The sequence below is a fragment of the Eptatretus burgeri genome, chromosome 11 (genome assembly GCF_056783735.1).
Source record: "Eptatretus burgeri isolate ZD-2024b chromosome 11, Ebu_testis_v1, whole genome shotgun sequence".
NCBI lineage: Eukaryota > Metazoa > Chordata > Myxini > Myxiniformes > Myxinidae > Eptatretus > Eptatretus burgeri.
In genome coordinates this window covers 62,303,427-62,330,781 of record NC_140971.1, presented here as the reverse complement: position 1 = coordinate 62,330,781, position 27,355 = coordinate 62,303,427, and the positions used below count along the sequence as shown (strand labels likewise).

Genomic DNA, 27,355 nt, shown 5'->3' with positions numbered 1-27,355 from the left:
AAAGCACGACCGAACTCACCTGGTCGTGACTCACCTCAAGGGGGCATACTCCCTCCCCTCGTTCCTGGAGGAGGCCATCCAGGTGCTCGCACTGGGTCTCTACCCAGTCCGCCAGCTCACCCCCATTATCCTCCACTACCTCTGTGTGTGTGTGTGCGTCACTTACCCCGTCTTCCTCGTGTAGTCTTTCCTCTATTTTTTCTATCTCCCGTGTCTCTGCCAACTCTTCACCCTTTACCTCCCTTGTCTCCACTATTATTTCCTTTGTCACGGCCTTCATGCCCGCCTGCAGGCATCGGCCCATGTTCTGCGTCTCACCCCGGAACTTTTTCATTTCTTCCTTCATGTTTGCTTCCATTCCGTTTATTTTTGTATCCATCTTTTCGTTTATTTGTTGTGTATTCGCATCCATCTTCGTTGTCATTGCCGCCAGCATGGCGCATAGCTGGGCTATGTCGGGTGCGCTTGAGTGAGCCGTTTCGGCAGGGGTTGGGGAAGGGTCTTGGTGGAGAGGGGGGGGGGAGGTGTCATACACTGCGGCCGCTGCCGCACCCATTTCAGGTTCTGGGTTCAGTTGGGCGAGTCCGTGTTCCTGCACAATCAACATTTCCTGCACGGGGATTCCATCCTGGACCATGGATTCTACATTACTACACATATACATTTCTAATACCCCCGGCTCCCGCTCGCCTTGAGACGCCATCTTGCTTCTCGTGAAGGGTTAATTTAACTCGCTCGTAATTTGGAGGGAATCGGGGGTCGCTTCTCTCACCCCTGGACCGATTCCCGTGAATTTAGCCGGAGACAGGAGAGCCTGTTTTCCTGTTCTCCGATACCAGTGCCGCGAGGAGGGCGATGGATTTGTATCCCACTCCTGACACCAGTGTTGCGGTATTCGCGCCCGCCGGCGTGCGAACGGCCACGTAACTCGAATCGCGGCACGTCGCCCACCGGACGGACAATCCAGTCGTGACCCTCTCGGACTAACGCCGGGAACCAGTCACGAGTGGACCTTTTGGTCTCACCGCGATCGAGCCAATCAGCCCCCGCGTGGGATAGGGTTGCTCGCCAAATTCGACCTACCTAAGTACCCACGCGGAGGGTAGACCGGGCGATCGCACCTCGCCGCAGGTCGACTTCGGACACGGGCCACTTAAGCGACCCGTTCCGTACTATCAGAATAACCGAGCGGTGTTATCGTCGACCTCGACGGTTCGATTAATTTTCGGGCGTATTCAGCCCACTACCAACCCTTTACGTGAAGCAAGATGAGGGTTCAATGGGGGAAAAGACGAAGCGAAGCGGGAGAACAGTTCAACAATAAAGCACATTTATTCTCGGCACACGGGAAGCACACAAATACAATTCCACCAAAAGCACACACAAAAAAGAAAACACAATTCCATTTACACAAAAAGCAAACATAAAAGTGAAAACACAGTGCAGAGCTAATACCGACTACCGAGCACACGGCAACACTTATACAATTCTACTTCACAGACGGCGCCGACAACACATACCCAAAACCAAGGAAAAGAAATACCCTCAAGAATGAGGCAGGCCTGAGGCCGAGACCGGGTCGGGCCTACCCGTCTGGTGATGAGACGCGGAGCGGCGATGGCCCCGCAACCCGCGGGCCTCGCGGACAGTGCCTGGCAGGGGGTGGGAACGGGGCCCCCTTGGTCGCACTATCTCAGCGCGGGGGGAAACAGGAGGGGGTTGCTGATGCTCGGGGTATAGAGGATCTTTATTATCCCTGGTGTGCGTCTCCACCTCGGCCAGGTCGCGCTGCCGGCCTCCCTCGGGCGTGCAGCTCCTGGCACCGACGCGAGCACCCCCTCGTCCGGCTCTCTTCAGCTTCTCCAGCCACTGCAGGCTTCGGGCTCCAGACTTCCACACTCGTCCCCTCCGTTCCGACTCCTTCTCGTTCTCGTTCTCCTTTCTCGTTCTCCTTCTCCTTCTCGTTCTGACTCGTTCTCGTTCTCGTTCTCGTTCTCGTTCTCCTTCGTTCCGACTCCTTCTCGTTCTCGTTCTCCTTCTTCTCGTTCTCGTCCTGCTTCGTTCCGACTCCTTCTCGTTCTCGTTTGCGACTCTTTCTCCTTCGTTCTCGTTCTCTTTTCTCTGACTGACGAACACCGTCCTTTTATCCCCCCGTAACTTCGCCTTTGACCCCCTCCCTTTGACCTTTCACCTCGCTCCCCATTGGCCCGAGAAAAAGTGGGCGTGAAGGCTTTTTGATCCACAAATTTGCATATATCGATCGCCCTGGGGGCGGGGCCAATTCGCCCCTCGCTCACCGATTGGATGGCAAAAAGTGGGCGTGTGTCGTTTTTGATCCGTTTTTGAAGCACAAAATCCGTGATTTTGTACACGCTGTTCGACGCGCGTTCTGCATGAGTCCAACACCGGTACCCACAGCGGGGCAAGAACGGTGGCGATGCTACGGTTGCGAGGTGTGACGGGAAGGTCGTGGCGGTTGTGGTGAAGCGGCGTTGTGGTTGGTGGTTGATGTTGTGGTTGTGATCATGGCGGTTGGTCCAAAATAAAGATAGTAAAAGAAAAACGGCTATCCTGAAGAGTCGCAGCTCGCATAAATGACATGTATTCCCACTAGACAACGGGTTCGGGCCTAACTACACATGCACTTACCGAGATACCTCACCTAAGGGACCTGAATGGTGGTTTGCGAATTTGGTAACCACAACAATATATATATATATATATATATATATATATATATATATATATATATATATATATATATATATATATATATATATATATATATATATATATATATATATATATATATATATATATATATATATATATGTACACATATAAACTGAAATGCAAAAGAAACTTCCCACTTGTTTGAAATGTAATAAAATTGTAACAGTTCAAAATAAAACAAACCAACAATTGCTAATTGAAGCATTGGCATTTTATTGATATGTCAAGTTTTTAACCAAGATACACCATCTCATAAGTTTGTTCTGCAGTACAGAACAGCACAGGGTGCAATGTCAGTCCCCTTTCAATAGCGTGTGTGGCCACCATTGTTTTGGATACAGGCAGTGCATCGTCGGCGCATGCTGCCTCCCGGTCTTTGGATGGATTGCTGCTGGATTCTGTCCCACTCAGTCCTCAATATCTGAAGCCATCTGACTTAGGACCATCTGCCTGTCCTGCCTTGCAGTGGTGACTTTTGGCCTCCTTGATCGAGGTCTGTCATCTGCAGAGTTGTGGAGGGTGTCTCTGTCCACCAGGGCTGATATCCTCTGGTCTGAACAGCCAAGGCGGCGTGCCACCTCACCGTAGCTCAATCCGCCTTGCAGTATGCCCAAGGCACACTGCCGTTGATCCCTTGACAATCGTGGCATGTTGATTGAAATGCCTACTTTGCACTGGCCTTTTTAAAGCCAATATCAAGACATCACGTGCAGCTCATTAAAATCAGCCCATACCCATTGGCTAATCACTGACAGTCAAAACGTCTGTTCAACAGCTGTGCTATTAAGTGACCATTGAAGGTTCAAGTGACCATCTGTGACCGTTTTGTCTGACAGTGAGGACACTATTGTCCACAAATAAATTCACGCATTTACTACACAGTATTATTGTTGATATTTAAAGGTTTAAAAGGTGGTAAGTTTCTTTTGCGTTTCAGTATATATATATATATATATATATATATATATATATATATATATATATATATATATATATATATATATATATATATATATATATATATATATATATATATATATATATATATATACATATATATATATACATATGTATATATATATATATATACATATATATATATATATATACATATATACATATATGTATATATACATATATACATATATATATATATATATATATATATATACATATATATATATATATATATACATATATATATATATACATATATATATATATATATATATACATATATATATATACATATATATATATATATATATATATATATACATATATATATATATACATATATATATATATATATATACATATATATATATATATATATATATATATATATATATATATACATATATATATATATATATATATATATATATATATATATATATACATATATATATATATATATACATATATATATATATATATACATATATATATATATATATATATATATACATATATATATCTTTACATATATATATATATATATATATATATATATATACATATATACATAGATATATACATATATATATACATATATATATATATATATATATACATATATATATATACATATATATATACATATATATATATATATATATATATATATATATATATATACATATATATATATATATATACATATATATATATATATATATATATATATATACATATATATATATATATATATATATATATATATATATATATATATATATATATATATATATATATATACATATATATATATATATATATATATATATATATATATATATATATATATATATATATATATATATATATATACATATATATATATACATATATATATATACATATATATATATATATATATATATATATATATATATATATATATATATATATACATATAGTGTTATGGACATGGCCCTTATTGGACAATTAAATATAGGATAAGCTCAGATCCCCCATTAAATGCATGTTTAGCTAGTTTGTGTGGTAAAATGGACGTTACTTGTGTGTTGGGAGGTGTCGGATGCATGTTTTTATTGTTCGTACAGTGGTGGTGTGCCAAGGGTTTCCTCTTCTTCCTCCCCTCTCCGGGCGATAGGCCCCGCTCAGTCGGCTGAGAGGGTGTGGCCAAAAAGAGGAAGTGAAGCTAAGGGGAGGAGTTTTGTCGGCTTCAAAAAGGGGGAGGAGCCAGTAGCTCGCAGCAAGCGAACGAGGACCACGTGAAAAGGTTCAGTTTGGCAGAAGTACAAAACTGCAGTCGGTTGAGAGGCGTGCTCGTGTGTCGAATTAGCGAAGACAAAGAAACAAAGGCTTCGTAAAAAGGTTGAGTTTGTGGAAAACAGTCGGGTTTTCGAGGCGTGCTCGGGGTGGCTTCGAAGCGAGCGAACAAAGGCTTCGTAAAAAGGTTCAGTGTGTGGAAACAGTCGCTCTCGAGGCGTGCTGGTGTTTTCGAAGCGAGCGAACGAAGGAGGCACAGTGTTGGATCTGCCGGGAGAGACGCTGAACCTGCCTGCACGTCGAGTCTGCCTTTTTGGGGGAGTGGGAGAGGTGGCCTGCACGTCGATTCGGCAATCGACTCTTCGGAGGAGGTGATTCTGCCGTGAGAGAGACGGCAGCCGGCTTTGAGAGGTGAGCGTGGAAAAGGAAAGAAAAGGTGATTCCACAGAAAGAAACTGAGAGGACGGAGTTGGGAAGCCGGGCTTTGAGGCGGGAAGGCAAGAGAGGAGACGACGGAGCCTCTGACTGTCCCTGCTCACACCAACTGCTCGACACGTTTGCCGTTTCGCTTGATGGAGCCCGGCACCTCAATTTAGGCCTTGTCTGGTGCACAGGCCAGGCCTGGATTTATGTGCTGGACCTTGAGAGGGATCAACTGAGGCCCATCGTCGACCTTACACAGGATCAGAGCATGCGGAAACCGCGTGCGATGCGAAGGAGGCAAGAGTACGACACCTCCATTTTGCTACGCGGCGTGTTCAAGCTTGGGCTCAAATCCGTGGGCACCCGCTTGTTGCGAGCGACATTCGTGCTTCTGACACTGTCCTCTTGTCCATGAGACATCACCAAGTACTCTGTCTTGCATGCATGTTGTCTATCTGTCTGTCTTGTTTTCATGTTGTTTAAGGAATATCTCGGTAGCGACCCCCTTGAACCTGTAGTCCGTGGTTCCCTCGTTAAAGTCCCTGTCACACCTTGACGATTTAGCCAGCTTATGCCGACGTATGAAAAATTTGTCTAAAACGCTGGCACACGTCAAATACGTTATGGGTAAGTTTTGTATACGTTAAGAGCACGCTGGTATACGTCGTAGTATGCCGAGCTCGTCGACAAATTTTAACATGCTTGAAATTTTTCGACGTATGACTCACACGTTCCGCATACGCTGACCATAAGTTGTAAGCACGTTACTAGATCATTGACACACGTCGACACACGTTACTTGTAAGTTACTCATAAGTCGAAACACGTCGAGGTAATGTTTAGCATACCCGAAACTTATTTCTAACCTCTCTACCTGAAAGAGAGAGCGAGAGCCTCTGAAGGAGGAAAAAAAGAGAGAGAAAGGTGAGTGGTTAAGGTGGTGTTGGCGAAGAGAATGATGTTGTTGTTTGTCTTTCGGCTGCTCCCGTTAGGGGTCGCCACAGCGGATCAACCGTTATGATCCGCATACTGATTTGGCACAGGTTTTACACCGGATGCCCTTCCTGACGCAACCCTGGTCGCCTCTTACGACAGGGATATGGATTGGGTTTCGCCATGATTCCGGGCTGCCCTACACCCTCTCATAGCGCAGCCCAGTGCAGAGCTCCCGTCCTCAAGCGATCCTCCAACCCAAGCCTCCGAGTAGCCGGATTACAGGCGCACACCACTATGCCCGGTGGCGAAGAGAATGATATGTTATGCTTAATGATGGAACACACACAAAAACAAACTCATGTCAGAACAGCTGTACACACAACAACATAACATAGTTTATAAAGTAATCCCTGGCACATCTGCAAAAACTTTGATATTCCAGTTCCAGAAAATTTGTGGGAACATGAACCAAAAGCAATCACAGAAAACATGGACGTACTGCTCACATTCGAGCCAATGATCCCATCGAGCATGAACATCAAAAACAAAGCTTTGCAACCAGACATCATACTTCAGTACAAAAAAAGAGAGAAGAAAGCATTGCTTTTTGAGGTGCAAATAACAGTGATTTTGGACTAAACAATGCAGAAATCAAGAAAACGATGAAACGCCAAGACCTCAAGATTGAAGTGAGAAGATCTTGGAAGCTGAAGAATGCCAAAAGTTGCACCAGTGATAGTTGTAGCTACAGCAATGATGATGAAGAACCTCACAGAGATATTAAAAACCATTCCTAGAAATATTATTACAAATGATCCACAGTTTGAAGTGTGAGGTGCTCAGTGACAATCCTGACGAGAGCCCTCAGCCCAAAATTTTGACAATAGAAAACTTCACAGCTTGGTCCATAAATCGTGACCCCTTTCCAAAATGGAGGTGGATGCTTTGTAATAAAGCCCGCCCTTGGAGAACTCCATTCCACATCCTGAAACCCGCATATGTGGATACCAATCAACAACACACAACACAACAAAAAAAAACAATAAAACACACACACACACACACACACACATACACACGTGGATACTACCAAGTCTCTGTTTCACTTCCTGATGAAACACACCTACATGTGGAGATAGCAGGCAACAACAGCAACGTGCACGTATACACACGCACATGGATACTTTGAGACGTGAGGTGTGAGCATTTAAACCCATGCTATCGTCCTGGAAAAGGTCTGCCTGCATGCAAGCATGCTCGTTCATGGAGCGCCCTTTGCACCCCGCCGGTCGGCTTGATACAAATCTGATTCATACATGTTACAGTCCCCTCACCAGAGAGGGAAGGGTAGTGGAGCAGGGTGGGGGGGGGAGTTTGGGAGAGAGAGATAGAGGTGGGGAAGAAGAAAGGGGGGGAGGGGAGGGGAAGGAGATAGAGAGAGAGGTCGGGGTCAAAAAGAGGAAGCGGGGTTGGGAAGGAGAGAGAGGGGTGGGATAGGTATGAGAGAGGCAGAAGGGTGAGAGAGAGCAGGGGGAAAGAGGGGGAGGGAAGGAGAGGGTGAGGGCGAGGGACGGAGAGGGTAAGGGAGGGAGAGGGTGAGAGAAGGGTGAGGGATTCCTGCAGATGTGACACAGTTTAATGTCCATCCTAGAGAAGGCACACACATTGATGAATCACCCTGCTTGTGAAACACCGGGATGACAGGTTATAGCTAGGTCGGGATTCAAATCCAGGCTAAACAGAATCAGTATGCATACCTCTCGGCTTTCCCGCCATGATGTGGCGATTCATTACTTCATACCTGAAAACATTTTTTACTCATGTTGATCATATTATTTATTTTGCCTTCCTACCTCCAGTATAGAACTGCAGCGTCACCATTGAAGCTTGAAGAATGAGCGCCAAGAGGCTTCACCAAGTAATCCATGAAATGATTGAAGAAACTTTAAAATGAAATGTTTAATTACCCGCACCACCAAAGGTGAAGGAGGTTATGTTTTCACCCCTCTCTGTCTCTGTTTATTTGTTTGTCTGTTTGTTTGTGCGTCTGTGTGCAGTATATCTCAAATAGTTGTTTACGGGTTTGGATGAAATTTGGTGGGCAGTTTCGGTGTGTGACAAGGACAAACTGATTCGATTTTGGCGAAGATCCGGATCCGACTCCGATAATTTTTTTAAGTGATTATTCACCATTGAGTGATTGGGCTAAAGAGAGAAGTAGGAAGGTATTTCATACATTAAGAGATTTCATATCTGTAGATATAAAGTTGTATTTTCTGTCTGTCTGTCTGTCCATCAATAGAATAGGCACCACCGGTAATCACCCCATCATATTGCATACCGTTGGGATCCTCTTGGCAAATGGAGATGCAAGAAAACATTTTAAACCTCAGGGTAGGGAGTTCAAGATGGGGGGAAGACCCCAATTCTCTCTATGTAAATGTACTGTTGATCGTATTGCACCAGCTGGTTCGAGGCAGTGAAAAATCTTCTTATATCTATACATATATATAAAGTTGTATTTTCTGCCTGTATGTCTGTTCATAAATATTGTTGCGGATTCGCGCCCGCCGGCGTGCGAACGGCCACGTAACTCGAATCGCGGCACGTCGCCCACCGGACGGACAATCCCGTCATGACCCTCTCGGACTAACGCCGGGAACTATTCACGGGTGGGCCTTTCGGCCTCACCACGATCGTGCCAATCGGCCCCCCGCGTGGGATAGGGTTGCTCGCCAAATTCGACCTACCTAAGTACCCACACAGAGGGTAGACCGGGCGATCGCACCTCGCCGCAGGTCGACTTCGGACACGGGCCACTTTAAGCGACCCGTTCCGTACTATCGGGATAACCGAGCGGTGTTATCGTCAACCTCGACGGTTCCGATTTAATTATCGGGCGTATTTAGCCCACGACCAACCCTTTACGTGAAGTAAGATGGAGATTCAATGAAAGAAAAGACGAAGCGAAACGGGAAAAACAGTTCAACATAAAGCACATTTATTCCGCGGCAAACGGAAAGCACACATATACAATCACAACAATTATGCACCAAAAGCAAATGTAAAAGTAACACGACAATTCTGCACAAAAAGCAAATGCAACAAAAGAGACACAATGCAGATCTACTACCGACTACCGAGCACACGGCAACACTTATACAGTTTTACTTCACAGACGGCGCCGACAACACATATACTCAAAGCAAAAGAAAAAGGAAGGGGCCACCCTCAACGATGAGGGGGCAGACGGGCCTGGGGCTGAGACCGCGTCGAGCCTACCCGTCTGGTGATGAGCCGCAAAATGGCGGCGCGCCCCGACTCCGCGGGCCTCGCTGGCACTGCCTGGAATGGGGTGGGAACGGGGCCCCCTTCTCACACTATCTCAGCGCGGGGGGGGGGGGAACATGAGGGGGTTGTTGATGCTCGGGGGAATGAGGATATCTGGCTGGCTTGGGTCCCGCGACGAGCGACTCCACTGCGACCTCGGTCGCGTTACCGGCCTTCCCTCTCCGCAGCTCCCCGACTCTGACATGAGCGCCGACCTCCACAAAGATTCTTGGCTTCTCCAGCCTCTCCGGACCCCGACAGACACTCTCTCGACTGATTTCGCCGCCGCCACAACTCTCCAACTCTCTTCTCTTCTCAACTCCCTCCAACTCTTCCCAACTGCTCGACTCTTTCCAACTCAACTGCCTCCAACTGCACAACTCTTCCCAACTGCCTCCTCTTCTCAACTCCCTCCAACTGCCCCGATTCGCTCCGCGCTCAGTGCTTTATAGTCCGACAGGAGAAATCATATGCAGATTTTTGGATCAGGAATGGCTCGGGGGCGGAGCCACGCTCGCCCATTGGACGAAGGAAAAGTGGGCGTGAATCATTCTCGATCCGCGAACCCGCACATAGCGATTATACTCCGACGCGCCGGGAGGCGGGGCCAAATCGCCCCACGCTCGCTGATAGGACGGAACAGAAGTGGGCGTGAATCATTCTTGATCCGATTTCTCGGAAAGGCTGGTGTTTTTGCACCCGCTGCTCGGTGCGCGCCCTGTACGAGTCCAGGATCGGTGCCCACAAGCGGCGCGGGAATGGCGGTGATGCGATGGTTGTGAGAGCGAGATGTGACGGTAAAGGTCGTGGCTGTTGGCGTTGTTGTTGTTGTGAAGCGGCGTCACGGTTGGTGGTTGGTGTGTGAAAGCGGTTGTGGAGAAGGTGGATGTTGTGAAGGCGGTTCTGGAGAAGGTGGCTGTGGTTGTCGAGATGCGGTTGGTGGTGGTTGTGGTGGTAGTAATGGCGGTTGGTCCAAAATAAAGATAGTAAAAGAAAAACGGCTATCTAAAAGGGTCGCAGCCCGAATGAATGACATTTATTCCCTCTAAACAACGGGTTTGGGCCTAACTACACATATACTTACAGAGATATCTCACCTACGGGACCTGAATGGTGGTTTGCGAATTTCGTCAACCACAACAATATAATTGGTCCTACTGGTAGTAACCCCATTATATTGCATACCGTTGGAACTCAAAATTCTTTCTGCACAAGGTGTGGGTACCTCGGCTAGTAATAAAATAATAATTTTTAAATGGGGATTTAATACTTTTTAATGAATTAATCAAACCGGAAGTGTGTCATTTGTGTTTACTGGAAAGGGAGTGCGTGTGTGTGTGTGTGTGTGTGTGCTTTCTGTTGGTGTGCATGGTTTCTGTATGTCCTTCATCTCTTTCTTTATTTTTCCTTGTCTATGGAGGGGTGATTCTTGCAAATAGTTTTAATCAGGCTCACCTGTTTGTGCCTGAATGGGTTTGAGCAGGGGTCTCCAACCTGCGGCCCCTTAGATGGATTTATTAAGTTTACATTACAATGTGGCCCGTGATACTGCCAATTTGTCAGGGTCAATGATCAAAGCGTTCTGTAATTTTTATAATGATTTTGATTCAAATTAGACACATGTGTTTTTTAGCACGATTATTCATTTATAGTCCGTTTGCCACCCGTATATGTTCTGTACTCAACCTTGTTGTAATGAGAAGTGTATTGTTTTTTGATGGTTTCCTACTCACATGGGTCTATAGAGAAAATTTGGCTTGGTTACCGGAGCGGCAACCTTGGGGAACTCTGCTAATTTGCATAAATCCAAGATGGCCAACACGGACGGGGGTGGAATATAACTTTTCAACCAATTAACTTACAATCACGTGTGATACCTCTTTTCCATATAATTTTGACTGGAGGAATCGATTTCTGAGGTCAATTTTGTGATTCGGGGTCAAATTCAGGGTCAAAGGTCAAGTTCAAGGTCATTTTTGCCAAAAATGAAATAATATAATAACAATGAAATTTTCAGAGCGATGGTGGTCAAGCGTTTATTCATTAACGGCGATCACTCCCATTCATCATCAGAGCCGAATGCAAGATCAAGATGTTCAGTTTCCTCATCATCTTCCACATCTGCTTCTCCTTCCTCTTCCACTTCATCTTGGTCTTTGTCTCCTGTGTTGAATGGGTTGAAGCAGGCATCACGACAAACACAAGCGCAATACACAGTGCGTGATATCTTTCCATGGTGACAGCTGCAACGTTCAGTGCCGCACGCCTTCACCGCCGCCTTACAGCTGCACCGCAGTACATCCATAAGATCTTGGGGTCCTGGGGGCTGATCGGAGGTTGCTGGTACTGGGGTGCCATCTTTTATTTCCCACCCATACTTCGTGATGTCAAGTTCAGGTGGAGCCTGCTGGTCAGCAGATTTTGCGAGTATGGTCTGCATCCCTGGCTTAGCGTGGCCATACTCCAGCATACCTGCAGGATGAGGTTGCTGGAATTCATGTGAGAGGACATGGGTAGTGCGTTGACCATTGGGTGTGAATTCCTGGAGATTGAAGTTGTCAAACCACGTGAAGATGGTGCCGACGGTTCTACACAACCCCATGAACTGGTGGAGAACCTATGCATTGTCACCGAGTGGACGAGCGGCCGATTTTCGGAATCTCAGGGCCTCATCGTACGAGGTCGTGAAGCCATGCTCATGAATGAGTTTGAGAAGTTCGGAATTGCCATGCCGGTGCAAGAGTTTGACGGCCAGTCCAAATGTTGTCTGATTTCTGGTTTCTGTAACGTGACTGAATTAACTGGCTCAGGCTCAGAGATTTCTTGGTCACTTTACCACCGGAGACCAGGTCCGAAACCAACTTCAACAAACTTGGGCTGGTCGCCTTGATTGTGTTGGCCTGTGTAAACTCTGATAGGTCGTAATTGGCACTGTTGTACTTGACCGACCGTGCCTCACGCTTGTTCTGCCTCACCACGGAAGCAATGCTCCTCTCATCCATATCATCTACCTCAACTATCTTGAGACTTTCAGCAATTAACTCACGGAAACCAACAATGGCAGCACAGCCATCTACCCGAACAACGATAACATCCTTACTCATGCAGTCAGTCAACTTGCTAAACATGTCACATCGAGCAAGCTTGCCACCTCGATCCGAGTACAGGGAATGCAGTTCAACACTATTCCATATTCTGGACCTGTCTCGGTTCATGTACTCAATGACTTCCTTCAGAGCATTTTCATCTGCACTACCAGTTGGCAAATCGGCATATGTGGGGACTTTCGTGAAACAGTTACAGCAGCGGATGTGGTACTTGCACTCAGAAGAAGGTAGATCAGAAACAAAAGCAAGGTGCAACTTGACCCTTCTCATGACATCATCATTACGCTGCTCAGCAACATCAAGGTGCATATCTTTCATAGTTGGGAGTGGGTTACGTTCTGTGTCAAAACGTTCTTTGCTCATACACTCACGAACACGGTCCCATCTTTCTGGGTGTCTATCATCAATGGGTAAACATTCCTTACTACAGAACATACAATCACGTTTGTATTCAAACACACCTTTGTCAGCTACCTTTGTATGAGGCCTTGTAGTTGTCCTTACACCCTCATCTTCAGCCTTTCTTTTCTGTGACTTTCTCACTCTCTCAATTTTCTCTTTCGATGTACAAGTACAGTTGCAACCTTTGTGGCAGGCTATGCTTGCCGCATCTCCACGAACATCAACATCAATAATCTTCTGTTGCTTAGCCTGCAGGTCCCCATCACCACGGGATTTGGCGCACGAGATGAACTTCTTGATCCCGATCCCAGTGAATTTCGTTTCTTCTCCAACTCCCTGACACACCGGGAGAAGACAACTTGAGTCAGTCATCATACGTTTCTCTGAAAAGAAGAAGAGGTGAGATTAGAATCAATGGGGTCGTTCATCAACTATCGAGTCAGAGTGATCTGCAGTTGATGCAGGGGTCAAAAAGTTTTAAGCCCCTCAATAGTCCAAAAAATGACATTGAACTTGACCTTTGACCCTGAATTTGACCCCAAACCACACAACTGACCTCAGAAATCGATTCCTCACCTCGAAATTATACAGAAAAGATGTATCACACGTGATTGTAGGTTGATTGGTTGAAAAGTTATTTTCCACCTCCGTCTTCGGCGGTCATCTTGGATTTATACAAATTATCGGAGTTCATCAAGGTTGCCACTCCGGCAACCAAGCTAATTTTTTTTCTATAGACCCATGCAAGTACGAAACCATCAAAAAACAATACACTTCTCGCAACAACAAGGTACTCAACCTGGCAACTGGACTATTATCTTATTCGTTGGCAAGAAAAATATATTCAGCACTAATTTTTGTTTAAATTTCCACATATTAATTATATTTTTTTTTCAGAATTTAGCGTCCTTTTTTTGGGTGCGGCCCTCCGCCCCTCACCACTTTGGTTTTGTGGCCCTCCGCCCAAAAATGTTGGAGACCCCTGGGTTTGAGGGTAGAGGAGTAGCAACTGAAACCCGAATCCTATGCAGGTTCCTTCTGATACTGCAGTGCTGTATTTAATCAGTTGTTTGAATATCCTGTATTATGTCCATTGTTTCCAAATATCCTTGTAATTCCTGTAAAAGGGCACAGATGCTTTGTAATATATTTGACCTGTATGTGATATGTGAAATATTTAAAGTTTAAATGATCAAAATCATTCATCAAAAAAGAACATAAATGCATATTACATTAACACTGACACTTGACGAAGAAACTACAAATAAAACCTAATATCATAAAGAAATTGATAAACATGTGCAGTGAAAGGATTACGTATTTGATGATAAAACTGTCACAATTAGATGTAACAGCATGTTGTTTTGTCACAGGATTTAAAATGTGTGACAAAATGTTACTTGATAGAATGGTAGAAAATTCAGCAATAATAATAATAATAATAATAATAATAATAATAATAATCCATCCATCGGGACCATACAAATCTGTGCAGAGCGTTCATGCTGCCGAAGCAGTCTCCTTGGCTATTGGGCACAATCCTGGACGGGTCGCCACTCCGACACAGGAAACCAGCAAGCTGGCACTCATTTTGCCGACCTCAGAAGGATGAGAGGCAGAGTCAACCCCACCTGGTATTAATTCAACAGGAAAGGGGGATTTGATCTCAGGATCCTCGGATCCAAAGTCCATCACCCTAATGCATAATTATAATGTAACATAAATTATTGCAATTATATCTGTTATTTCATGGTACAGTAACGAGCACAAAGTTTTGGCTATTCCTAATGTATTACATTAACATTTAAAGGATGTTGTAAATGATCCTTCTTCTACAACACCCTATTCTTAACTTTATTTCGATAGAAAACCTCAAAATCGTTGTTCATCTAAATTATAAAGTGACACCTTCAGTAGTTTATAAGCGATTTACCGATTATCTAACTGCCTGGATCACCAGCTGATCTCTGTTCTTCGTCGAGGTTTCAACCCTTTCTCTCCGAACCTCTCCAAACAGTGTCCACAACCTCAGCCATGAGTTCACACAAATTCTCGATGGAAATGTGCATCATTGAGCATGGTGTCCGGGTATGGGAAGGTATTACAAGTCTCCACCATTTCCAGTACAATATTCCTGTCCCCACGTTTTCTAGTGCAGTGAGGTGTTTTGAATTATAAGCAGTCGGTATGGTTTTACTTCATGCACGTAACCCAGGTTATTTTTTATTTTTGCCTTTCCAGAGCTGTCAGTTGCCTGTAACACCGCCCAAATAAAGGTATGCAAAAGAAGAACATGTTGCATCCATCCATCCATCCATCCATCCATCCATCCATTGGGACCATACTCTGCGTAGAGCATTGGTGCTGTCTAAGCAGTCTCCTTGGCTATTGGGCACAATCCTGGAATGGTCGCCACTCCGACACAGAATACCAGCAAGCTGGCACTTATTTTACCGACCTTGGAAGGACAACAATCAGTCAACCCCACCTGGTATTAATTCAACAGCCGAATGGGATTTGAACTCAGGAACCTAGGATCACCCTAACCATGAAGCCAACACCAGGCATACATGTTGCATGGTTGGAACAATATCCCCCACCGGGTGGGTATTCTGTAAGAACAAAATAACCAAAGGTAGTTCCTGTTTAACAAATCCTTTAAAGTTCTATGAATCAGTGTCTGATTGGGTGGATGAGGGAAAGGCAGTGGACATAGTATATCTTGACTTTAAGAAGGCATTTGATAAGGTGTCACATCGGAGGTTGTTAGCCAAAGTGAGGACTTGTGGAGTGGCGGGTCAGGTGGCTGATTGAATTGCAAACTGGCTTAGTTATAGGAAGCAAAGAGTGGCTGTGAGTGGGAGCATGTCTTGCTGGGAGGATGTAAGAAACAGGGTACCTCAGGGATCAGGACAAGGACCATTAGTATTCATAATTTACATCAACGATTTAGAAAGTGGGGAGAAGAGTAAGCTTTCCAAATTTGCAGATGAACAAAGCCTGGAGGTAAAGTGGATAGCAGAGGGGGTGGTGATCAGATTCAGGAAAGTATTGATACTTCCATAGATACTCAGAGAGTAGATAATGCATAGAATGATCTCCCTGGAAAGGTAGTGGCAGCAGAAACAGTGGATAAGTTTAAATTGGAACTAGAAGGGCACTCAATAGAGTGCATACCACCGCCACGTAATGCCTGATCCACGAGAACATATCAGGCCCAATACATGTTTGCCATATCATGTTATACTCTACTATATCGTTTTTGGCCCTATCTCTCAATGGTGAAGAATCACTTTTGAAATTAAATAATTCTCGTATCCAGATCCGGAATCAGATCTTCACCAAAATCAAATCAATTCGTGCTTGGCACACACCCAACCTGTCCACCAAGTTTCATCTGAATCCGTCCACAACTTATTGAGCTATCGTGTTATATATCGGTTTAGCCCGATCTCTCAATGGTGAAGAATCACTTTAAAATTCTAGTAGTCGGATCCGGATTCGGATCTTCATCAAACTCTAATCAGTTCGTTCTTCTCACACACAGAACCTGTCCACAAAATTTGATCCGGATCCATCCACAACTTTTTGAGATATCCTGTACACAAACAAAGAAACAGACAAACAGACAGAAAACATAACCTCCTTCACCTTCGGTGGCAGAGGTAATGAGATAGATACCTGTAAGCATTGGAGATAGAGGGGTATGGGGATGTTGGCAGGAATTTTAGGTAGCTTGAGCATTGATGGGTGAAAGTGTGCATGTGTATGGAGTGTTGTTGGTTGGGGTCTCATTAAGGGGTGCTTTGTGGTTGATGTGTGTTTTTTTTTACCCATGACCATCTACTCATATGCTCTCTCCTCTGGAAAGAAAAAACAAATGCAAAAAAATCAACAAAAAACGATGAAAACGAAAAAAAAAACACATAAAAACACTTGATAAAAAAATAATAAAACAAAAAAACATTTTGTATTTTCTTGTTTTGTTCTAATATTGATAAATTGGTGCTTTGTTGATGTGGTGCAGGCATGATGGGCTGAGTGGCCTCCACCTGCGTCTAATTTCCTTGGGTGTATCCTTGTGTGTGACAATCCAAGTTGAGTTCAGGTGCCTCCAGTTTCCTTTCTTCATGCTTAAGATGTCTCAACAACACGATTGGAGTCCACCTGTGGCCAATTCAATGGATTGGGCATAATTTAGAAAGAAACACACCTTTCTATATCAGGCTCCACAGTTGATAGTGTATGTCAGAAAAGTAACTCTACCATGAAGCCCAAGGAACTGTCCATAGAACTCTGAGTTTGAGTTGTGAGGAGCCAACGATCTGAGTAGGGTATAAAACAATTTCTAGTGTTGAAAGTTACCAAGAGCACAGTGAGCTCCATCATTAGGAAATGTAAAGAAAAAGGAACTAACCAGATTCTTCCTAGAGCTGGCTGTCCAAGTAAACTGAGCAACCAGGCAAGAATGTTCTTGCTCAGTCAGGTGACAAAGAACCCAATGACCTCTCTGACAGAACTACAGAGTTCCTTAGCTGAGTTGGGAGAAACTGCCGAACGGAAGAAACAGTGTCTGCAGCACTTCACAAATCTCAGCTTGATGGGATCATGATCCCCATCGGATCGATTATATCCAGACGGGAGCCACTCTTGAGAAAATGGCACATGACAGCATGCCTGTAGTTTGCAAAAAGGCATGTGAAACACTCTGAGAGCATGAAGCAAAATATTGTGTCGGATGAGATGAAAATTGAACTCTGGTCTGAATGCAAAGTGCTATGTCTGGCAGAAACTGAAAACAGCTCATCACTCATCTAACATCATCCCTACCATGAAGCATGGTTGTGGCGGCGTCATGCTATGGGGATGCTTTTTCAGCAGCAGGTACTGAGAGACTTGTAAAGATAGAGGGAATGATGAATGGAGCCAAATACAGCAAATCCTTGAGGAGAACCTGCTTCAGAGTGCAAAAGACCTGAGACTGCAATGAAGATTTATGTTCCAACAGACCAATGATTCCAAGCATACATCCAAAGCAACACTGGAATGGCTTCAGAACAAGAACCTGAAAGACCTTGAGTGGCTCAGCCAAAAGCCAGACTTGAATTCCATTGAGAATCTGTGGAAAGACTTGAAGATTGCTGATCTCTGACACTCTCCATCCTACTTAACAGAGCTTAAGAAAATCTGCAAGGAAGAATGAGAGAAAATCCCCAAATCCAGATGTTTAAAGTTGATACAAACATACCCAAGAAGACTCGAATCTCTAATCGCTGCCAAAGTCGCTTCTACAAAGTATTGACTGATGGGACTGAACACTTAAGTAAATAAGATATTTCTGAATTTCATTTTCAATAAATTTGGAATAATTTCTAAAAACATTTTCAGTTTGTCATTAATGAGGTATTTTGTCTAGATCAGTGACAAAAAAATCTGAATTTAATCAATTTTAAATTCAGGCTGTAACAGAGCACAATGTGAAAGAGTCGAGGGGTGGGACTCCTTTTGGAAGGTACTGTAACTTGTAAGGAAAATATATTCTCCACTAATTCGAGATCCTTGTATTTTGAGAAACCAAAATATGTTTTTTCTTGGAGTATTGTGTTTCTCGTTCTTATAACCTTTTATGAATGCCCTTTGCATTGCATTTGAGAAAACTTTTAATTTTCAGTATGCTTGAAAAGTTTTGTCAAAGTTATATAATTTTCATAATCCACTGGTTGAGCTAATTTGTTGACCAAGGATCTGACAAAAAACAATTTTTTTTAGTAATCGGCACTAATCTTTTTCTTGTTTAATACAGTGTGTGTTGTTTTGTTTCACTTGTGCATGTAGCAACTTTTTATGAAACGCTATTTCTTTCAAAATGCGTGCCAGAATAGAGTAATATTATTCATGTTGCTCTTTCTAGCTGAAGGCCGTTCACACATGACCTGCCAAAAACCTGGCGACGTGAATTTGTTTATGGTGCAGGGGTTGCTGCCAAGGAGATAGCAAGCAGTGTAACTTAATGGTGACAAGACCAATTTCTATCTGCAGTCCAAGCAGGAATTTTTCAAGGTGTCGGCAATAACTTGCTGCTTCTTCATGAAAGACACTCTGGGGTATTTAACGACCACCAATAAGCAGTGCTTACAGACTGGTCTTCTCACTTCACATCCCTCCAATGAACTGCACACATGTTGATGCGTTACCGTACATGTAAAACATCAGATTGGTCGTTTATAGCTGGGTCGAGATTTAAACTGAGGCGAGACAGCTCAAAAACGAGTACGCATTCCTCTCGGCTATCCTGCCAGCCCAGAGTAAAATAGATCCTTGGGGAATATGTTTCTCAAAAATAATTGGCCATATTAAAAATATATTCGGATGCTTCCATGATGTTCCATTTTGGCTTTCGTAAATCAGGGATAAGACTATACAACTGAATAACACAGATGCTGCCCCCATCTTTCCCAGTGCAGGTTGGAATGAGAGTTTTTTTTAAGGGGCCCACAATACCCATTCTCACCTCGAAAAGAGAATTGAATTAGAAACATTCAGGATTATATTTTCACCCAAACACCACCCTATTGGAATGTAGAATAATTCCAGACTTTCAAAAATGCAAGCCAAGTAAATATGCCATTTATTTTAAACACAAGGGTTTTATCCAGCCATAATGTAGGCATCATTATGCAAATGAGGAACATTCAATGAATTAATGGTTGGAAAAAAAGAACGATAATAAGAACAGAAAGCAAGCAGAAGAGGTTTATAACAGAGATCAATGCTTAGAAAAAGCATTTCTCAATTCGCTAACACCAACGAGAGGAATTGTAGTGTTCTGAGAATTGTAAATCAGATCCACCACCACGATATGGATGTGTATAATGCAAGACTTAATGATTTGCCATTGTTTTTTGGGGTTTTTTTTTACAGATTATTTTTATTTTGCATCATCGTCATTCATCGATTGTATCCACCATTTTGTAAAAGTGATGCTGCCGAATTTTTATTCCTCTTTGTATCCCCCTACTATGTTCAGGCACAAAGGCTGCTTCGTTCTGTGGGGGAGGGAGGCCTAGTAAAGCACTCTACAGCACATGTGTTTCCTGCGCCGGCATTACGTGCACACTCATGCAATTGTTGCCCCGTCCTCACCCATGGCGAGCCATGCCCATCAGATTAAGCAAATGAATATGGCAACTTGTAGTCCACTTTCGGGGCTCAATAATCTATTTCATTTATTTTTCTGCGCAAAAATCCACACATTTGCGTCGTTGTGCTTTCACCATTCCCGGGGCTTGCGCCATCCCAACCGGCCAAGATTCAATGCGGTCGCCAGGGTGACGAGACATATGCGGATCGGCCTCCTGGGGGCCTCAAACCACCTGCTGTTGCTTAGCCTTACAAGCAAGCGAGGGAGACGTAAACGCTCCTGCAGCTCAAAATGAGCATGAAATAAAATCCACGAGAGATGGGACAAAAAGTGCTTTTAATGCCAGATAGAAATGGTGATGTTGCATAATCTGGGCATATAATGCCTTCTTGAGAGACTAAGGCCCATAAAGTGATTTGCATTCCCAGCACAAGTTCATTTGAAATGATTTATTTTGAGTTTGTGGGTGTGTGTTCCTTCTTTATCTCCCCCATCCCCCCCCTACCCACTTCCGACCCCCAACCCCCTCGAGTGGAATTATAGGAAGTGTGGGAACACGCATCTCACTGGCCCAAGAGGACATTTCACGACAGAAGCTTAGAGGCCTCAAGATGTCATTATCACCGTGAGCTCCTCCATACTCGGATAATGCACCAACTACATGGACATGTGCTTCCAGGCAACGTGGGATGAACTTTCTTCGCTTGTGCTTGTCTGGTATCCACGAATTTGGAGCCGATTATACAAAACACGAGGAAACTGGAAAGAGAAAAAGGAGATAGAAAAAGAGGACAAAATAGAGGTTAGAGATAGGAAGAAGGGAGTGCAAGAAGTTTGGTGGGGGAGGGAGGAGGGTGAAGGAAGAAATAATATAAAGAAATGCTTGTATTGCTAAATTTGAGGCCACGCCAAAGTCCTTGTTCCGACTCTGACCTTCCCATCCTGTGCCGTTCCCAGACACTACCATATGCTGCATAGAGCAGGAACTCTCAGCCCAAATGCCAAGCAGAGCTGTGTGGATGGACTGCGCAGACAACTGAGGAAGTTACATATTATTTACTGCACGAAATTGGCCTTTGTCTATTTGCAGGGGGCACAACAGCCGTTAGACCCCCAATTACCGGTGAGGTGCGTCACCTTGATACACACAGGTAGACACAACCACACATGTTTCAACAACCACACGCAAAGTTTGTTACAATTACAACAAATTTTGGGGAATTATTCATGCATTCACGAACAAACAGACGTTGTTCAATTCTATTTGTATTTTGTTTCTGTTCATTCCCCCTTCTCCTTTTGTTTCGGCAGGGAGGGTGTTGGGCAGCGCTTCCTTTTCAACAGCAGGATTTCAGTGCTCATCCCAAACTGCTCTCAGGACATGACATGAGTAGAACAGGCTGAGGAGGACAAGCAGATTACCCTTCCCCTCCCCACTCCCCCACAACACCCAAACTACAATTAAGGAGCCAACTGTGTTATTTTATGAATAACCCGATCGTGACATGGTAATTCTGTTGATTTCAAATCTGAATCCTCAATAATGTCAACTTCAGCTGGATTTAAACCCACATCCTTTACATTACTCTTCCAGTATCCCTACTGCTGATACCAATGCCTCTAAAAATCCTTTTTGTTAACAATAGCATTATCTTCAGTTTTGGAAAGATAACCCTTTTTGATATCATTCCCATGATGACATGGAAGCGTAACATCTTTATCATCTTATGGTCCATATGAGACACCACCAAGACAATCATATCTTCCTCTGTGTCCAAAGTGTGTAAGAAATCCAATCCCTTGTTTTCACCAGAGCCTCGTAATAAAGACACAAGAAGTCCTTGGCAAACCACATTTCCAAGCTGCATGGCCTTAATGTCCCAGTGCACACTAGGCATCCTCCAGTGATTAAACCTTTAATTCTCACAGCATACGTACGAGGCATTTGTTCAGCATTAAATTAAGTCTTATTATCCTTTGTGAGCTGAAGCATCTATCACCCACCTTTGCTCTTCTGGAGGCTCTGGAGACTTGTATTAACATCGTTACCTTCTCATCGCCATAATCTGGATGTGTACCACCATCATCACCATTAGCCTTTACATCATTTCCATGCTCTACATCACTTCCCGTCTCTATCATGTTTATTTCTATTTCATATTCTGTACAAGAAGGGCAAGTTAAAATAAATAACGATACGCATATTTTATCTCGTATAGAGAGCTCATTCCAACCACTCACTCACTGATTAATATTAAAGTTCGGTACCTTCCAGGTGAGGTAGAAAGGTGAAATTTTGCGTGCCAGTGGAAATCAAAGCCATTACACCGGGAAAAATCACAGAACCATTGGAAAGCATCCGTAAATGAAAATATAAATAATGAAAATAAATAAATTAAAAACATAAATGCTGGTGAGCAACCCGAGGCAATGGGGGAAGCACGGTAATTGTGCGTGCCGATGGACATTGAAGCTGATACACCGGGAAAAATCACAGAACCATGAGAAAGCATCCGTAAATGAAAATATAAATAATGAAAATAAATTAACGCAGGTGAGCAACCCGAGACAATGGGGAGGCACAGCTTGTTGTTGCTTACGATGTATCAGCATACCCCACTAGTATATGCACGTTTAAAGAGAGCAATGCAGAGTATACATATATATATCCCCATCCATCACCCACCCTGACTTGATCTCACTGAATACAAGACGTTCATTCATCTCAACAAGATTCAAACCCTCACTGGACAGCACAGAGGTCGGTATGCATACCTCTTGACTATCCTGCCATCCCATACATTCATTGTTTTTACTCCATTGTGACAACCTAATAAGCTTAGTCCTAAATTCTGGCACTTTTGACTCTGCCTGAATGTTGCTTCCTGATTATTGTTTTTTTTTGTATCTGAGTTTGTTCCATTTTTAATGTACAGACGCAAGACTCAGGGAAGAACTGAAAATGGATGGAGGATGAAGGAGCAGAAATACTGATTGTGGGATGGGGAGGTCGAGCAGATGGAGGAAAAACTTGGAAAAGTATCAAATCTGAGAAGTAAGCATAAGATTTGATGCAAGGTGGTGATGAGCCGACACGTTAATAACTAAAAGGAAGAACAGGACCAGATTGAAAGTGGAATATGATTCCGGAGATGAGAGAAAAGTAAGAGGTAGTGACAAAGGTGGGCTGTCAACCTGGATTCACAAAGACAAACAATAAGTGGCTTCCATCAAGCTGGGCTCCATTTTTAAGATCACTCAGAATTCACAGACTTACCTTTAAGCTGTCTAGTCTCGATGCATGTCCCGACCTCATGATAATTTTCGGATTGGTGCTCTGCATAACGGGTATCGATGATTTGCATCGATGATTGCGCCGTCCCTCGGATGTACATTAAACTGTGGACCTGACTACCACCAGTTTAAGATACCAAGGTGTCTTTCACAAGAGTAAGTCATTGTGCACCATACTCTGGCCAAGTTCCTACGTTAACTAGCCGCATGTCGTTCATGACAGACATATGGTCTATTTCACCATGGTACGATTGTGCCTTTGGTTAATGGGTAAATGCCATGAACGTCATTGGCCGATGGATAGAGAGGGGTACATGTGGTGGAGCTCAGCTGCATGAGAGTTCAGGGGATGTCGAATTTGCAAATTCTGCCACTGTGTTCCAGACTGTCTTGTGTGGAACAAAAGTTGAATATAACCCCAAATAAACATGCCCTGCCCTGTCATACGTTTTCCAGCCGTGTATGCCTTCCTTAAAAGTGACTGCGTATGGCTCATTTAAATTAAGGGCTTTGCTTCTTGACTTTTCAGCAAAACAATTCCTGGTCAGTAAATGTTTTGTGAATGCCATTCTGAGAACATAAGCCTTTCACTCAACAAATTATGGCACATTGTTGGTGTAGTTGCAAGAACGTGAAGTGATATTTTGCTGCTGCTTTTCTGGGGTGTCAGTTCCTCCGGAATTGTTAAAAAATGACTTTGTGCCTGGCCAAGCATCACAGTTAATCGTGCTGTCGATGCATGGGCTATAAATCTTATAACAAAGCTTGGTGCGAAACGCATACTTATACTTCATTGGCAAGACTCAGTTGTCTTTACCAACTTGTCTTTATTTCCATCCATCTTCGTTTATGGACTGGTTGCATGTGTTTTTGTTTCCACAGGCCGACGGTGCGGATGTATAATGCCTGACAATTTGTTGTATTGAGAAAACCAAAATCAGCTGTCGATGACCGGTCGTTGATGCGAGCTTTTGTCGAAGCATTTTCTCAGATAGAAACGTTTTGCACCGTTTATGTTATGATGCTTCGTTGCTTTATATCTGACTCTACCTTGTTTGTCTTTATGTTAGAGTAATCTTTTGGTGTTGGTGATGGAGACATTAAAAAAAATTAGGACACCCGGTAGAGTGGATAACTCCACCCCATAATGTCTGATCTGATCCATGCGAACATATCGTGCCCAATACATTTTGAAACATCATACTATGTATCGTTTTTTTGGCCTGATCTCTCAATGGTGAAGAATCACTTTAAAATTAAATAATTATCGTGTCCGGATTCGGATCTTCACCAAAATCGAATCAATTCGTCGTGGTCAAACACCCAACCTGTCCACCAAGTTTCATTCGAATCCATCACAATTTTTTGAGATATCCTGCACACAAACAAATAAAAAGACAGAAAGGGATGAAAACATAACCTCCTTCACCTTCGGTGGCAGAGGTAATAATCATTATTAGAACACCTTACCCCATGCAGTCGTGAGAAACAAAGACATGGGCGTGGTCTGCTCATGGCAAATTTGATTGGTCGAGATGACGTAAAATGCTGTAACATTTTGTCCAAATACTGCTAAACGGAAAGGTTTTGAAAGTGCCAAAAATGGCAATTTGTGTTCTACAGTGTTCAAGTATTCCAGTAAATTTAAATAAAAGAGGTTTTAAAGGTTGTTGAAAAAAAACACTCCGGAAGTTTACGTTCGTTGACGCAGTCTCTTTTGTACCACCTTATTTAACACGTTATGTTAGTTCTTCGTGCTCGTTGTTTGTGTCCTTTATGACATCGCTAAAAAGAGTAATTTTCCTGTTTGGAATGATTTTCAATTTTGTTTGACTGCCAGACAGACAAAGGGAGTAAAGGTCAGGTCAAGTATGGGAGTATGTGCCAGAACAGCATGTCGCTGCGTCCACTTTCCGCCGGTACTCCAGGGGCCTCCGTCTGGCCATCCCCCAGGCAGATGCCAGGCCCATCCCCATCTCCTTGAGATGATGGTCAACCTGTTGCAACCATGAGGCACATGGTCGACCCACTGGCCTCCTCCACTCATGAGACTCCCTCGCTGAGAGAATCTGGTGAGTAGGATCAGAGTCAGGAAAACGAGCCACATGTCCATACAGCCGCAACTAACGCTCACGGACTATGCAGGTAACAAATCTCATCCGAGTCTCTCTCAGCAACCGCTCGTTGGACACAAAATCCGACCAGCGATAGCCAAGGATTCTCCGAAGAGACCTGGTACCAAACGAATTAAGTCTCCGTCTCAGATCCTTGGTCAGAGTCCAAGTCTTGCACCCATAGAGCAAGACTGAAAGTACCAAGGACCTGAAGACTCGGACTTTCGTCCTCCCGCACAGGTACCGGCAGCGCCACACCCCATGATCCAGTGAATCCATGACTCCCGAGGCCCGACCCAGGCGTCTATTGACCTCTGACTCGCAGCCAGCAGAGACATGAATATCACTACCAAGGTAAGTGAATCTCTCCACGACCTCAACATCCTCACCACAAACAGACACAGACAGGACAGCAGCATCCAAGATGTCACCGAAAGCCTGGATCTTAGTTTTGACCCAAGAAACCCGTAATCCCAACGGCTCCGACTCCTCATTCAGCACCTCGAGGGCCCCCAAAAGGATGTCTAAAGTCTCCGCAAAGATGACTGCATCATCTGCAAAGTCAAGGTCCGAGATCTTGACATTCCCAAATGACGCACCGCAACTTGATCTCTCCGACATCCTCCCTAAAATCCAGTCCATACAAGTGCTGAAAAGTGTGGGGGCAAGTACACATCCCTGACGAACTCCAGTAACAACTGAAAATAAGTCAGAGATGGTACCACCACACTTCACAGCACTCTCAGTACCAGAGTAGAGTTCAGATATCAGATCGATCAGTTTTGGTGGCACCCCACGAAGACCAAGAATCCTCCAGAGGACATCCCGATTCACTGAATCAAACGCTTTACAGAGATCAACATAGGCTGCAAGCAGCCCCTGCCGAAACTCTCGTCTGCGTTCGGTGAGGACACGAAGTGCAAGGATACGGTCAATCGTTGACCTCTTTGGTGTAAAGCCTGACTGCTCTGGACACTGGTGCTCAAGCAGATGGTGGCGAACCCTATCGAGAATTATCCGAGCAAAGACCTTGCCCGGCACTGAGAGCAGCGTCACCCCTCGGTAGTTGTTGCAGTCTTGGCGATCACCCTTCCCTTTCCAGAGAGGGACAACAAGGCTCCTCTTCCAGTCAGTTGGGATGATGCCTGTGTTCCAGGCAGAGCACAAAACTGCATGCAACGACACGAGTGCAGCATTTCCACCAGCCTTGAGAAGTTCGGCATGGATCCCACAGATCCCTGGAGCTTTGCCCTGTTTCAACTGGTTCACCGCAGCCCGTGTTTCCACAAGCGTAGGTGGACCACAGTTGATTCGAGGGTCAGCAACAGGGATTGTAACACCCTTGACGTCCAACTCGACAGTTGGGGGATCAGCCTGGTACAACCGCTCAAAGTAACCGGCCCAGCGGGCCTTCACTTCAGACTCCTCTGTCAAGAGCCTACCACTCTCTGCTCGAACTGTAGTGCTCCGAGGGATGGGCTTGGATGAACGTAATGCGCGAATTCCCCTGTAAGCGGGACGAGAATCACCTGTCCACAGGTAATGCTCTACCCCCTCACAGATTCCTCGCACATAGGCCTCCTTGTCCACCCTCAGTGCACGTACAGTTTTACGCCTCAGCTCCCTGAACCGCTCAG

The 27,355-nt window shown here is 44.1% G+C and overlaps 1 protein-coding gene across 1 annotated transcript in view; it reads left to right on the top strand.

Annotated features, from left to right (window-relative positions):
• The window catches only part of LOC147017216 (uncharacterized), a 212,843-nt gene extending 191,956 nt beyond the window's left edge, over positions 1–20,887 (top strand). Inside the window, exons 13-14 of the mRNA XM_085846666.1 lie at positions 15,411–15,445; positions 20,854–20,887. The gene's annotated coding sequence lies outside the window, so the exon portion shown is untranslated. The remainder of the gene's footprint in view (positions 1–15,410; positions 15,446–20,853) is intronic.
• Positions 20,888–27,355: the final 6,468 nt, after the last annotated feature.